We start from the raw sequence: 1955 nt of genomic DNA, 5'->3' as shown, positions 1-1955 counted from the left end.
GGGGATGGGATGGGAACTGGGAAATTTTCAGGGGACGTCGTCCGGACGACGCAAAAGCCTTTTTCTGCGGGTGGTGTGCGGCTGCGCGATGGGGGCGGCCTCTGCCCCCTTCCTCCTCTGGCCGTCGCGGGGGCTGCCAAATGGGACCCCCGAGCCCCCCGGGGAAGATATTTTTTTCTCTCTCTGCCAATCTTATCTCTCCGTGCTGTGATTGGTCGGGTTTTTCCTTCCTTTCCCTGGGCTAGGTGTAGGTATAGGGCTTCTACGGTTACCACTGCCTGCGCGGGACAGATCCCGGGGGCGGACCGCTAGATTTGGAAATCTTGTAAACACGGCAAATATCTATGCATGCCATGCACCTCTACTGCTGCAGCCTGCAGTGCTGCTACTATTCCGTTATTAGGTCCGAACAGTGGTGTGACTCAATTTTCTATTTTTAGCTGATATGTGAAGGAAAAAAAAGAATAATACAAACTCACTAAGACTAGTCACAATGGGTATGTTACTACCTCTACAATAAAGAGTATTATATGTGTGGTGTCATGCAACAATTTTTTATCTACAATAAGGAGTAATATATGTTACACTTTATGTATATGTGATGTTACTCATACTATAGTAACTAGCTATGTTATCACATGTCTCTCTTTTTTCATTAATTAATTGTCACATCATTTATTTTTTCTAGATATATGTGATGTATCATCTATGTTACTCCCACTGCGGGTAGTCTAAGCAACAATAATAAACACAAGTGACATGAGTTATTGCTACTATTACCATTGGATTTTCCCCTGGCACGTTTAATTGTTATTAATGAGCACAAAGTATATTTCAATAAAATATGCCTTTGAACACCTCATGAGTCGAGTCAGCTATAAGACTAGCCACAGTGGGAGTAACATAGGTGGTAACATCACACTTATCTAGACAAACTATATGACATGGCAAGTAATTAATGATGAAAGAGAGGCAAGTAGTAACATAACTAGTTACTAGTACTATGAGTAACATCACACATACCAATACAAGATAAGTCTATAGCCTAATAAATGAAGAGTTGCATGACACCCCACATATGTTACTACCCACTATGGAGGTAGTAACATAGAGTAGTAACATATACATGTTACTAGTCTAAGTTACTCCCCACTGTGAGTAGTCTAAGGCCCTTCCTGATGCTTCATGGTGCACACGTGCTAAGCAAGCAGCATAAGAAAAAATATGACACGCCACATCAATTAGGAGGAGAGAGAGCATTTTGGTGACCCAAGAAGAACCAATGTCAAGCACGCCAACCTAGACAAAAGACTTAAATGAAGAAAACTCATCAATGCATGAAAGGGTTTAGGTGCTAAATTATTAAATGAAGTGAGCTTAGCTACAACAGGTTAAGCAACTACTCCCTCTGTTCACGAAGTATACATATAGAAATTTTAGGACACATTATGGAGTGGAGTAAAAAGAATACTCTCTCAGGTCTTTTTTTAGTCTGCATATAAGTTTGGTTCGAAGTCAAAGTATCTATTGACCAAACTTATAGAAAAAAGTATCAAAACTCACAATGCCATCATATAAATTTGGTATTGTAGATGTTGATACTTTTTAATATAAATTTTGTCAAACTTTGCAATGCTTGACTTTGACACAAATCTAATACGCGAAGTAAAAAAGATCAGTGGGAGTACAGTGGGAAGGTGCAAGCCATCATCTCTTTCCTCTTTAATTACCCCGTCCCCAAGGAGCTAAGTGCATGTAGAAAGTGAGTAGACCATGTGTTAAATGTTATTGATCTTGATTACCGTGTGATGAGAATCATTTTTCTACTTTAAAGTGCATTAGGATAAGAATGCACTCTTTTGTGGAGAAATTTGGAATGTCAAACATACACTTATTCGTGGACCGAGGGAGTATAAATTGGGGACTTGAGTTGCTAAGCTATTTAGCGCACTTAA

Source organism: Triticum aestivum, chromosome 4A (assembly GCF_018294505.1).
Source record: "Triticum aestivum cultivar Chinese Spring chromosome 4A, IWGSC CS RefSeq v2.1, whole genome shotgun sequence".
Taxonomy (NCBI): Eukaryota; Viridiplantae; Streptophyta; class Magnoliopsida; order Poales; family Poaceae; genus Triticum; species Triticum aestivum.
The sequence above is the reverse complement of the archived record's forward strand: the minus strand, read 5'-3'. Positions refer to the sequence as shown.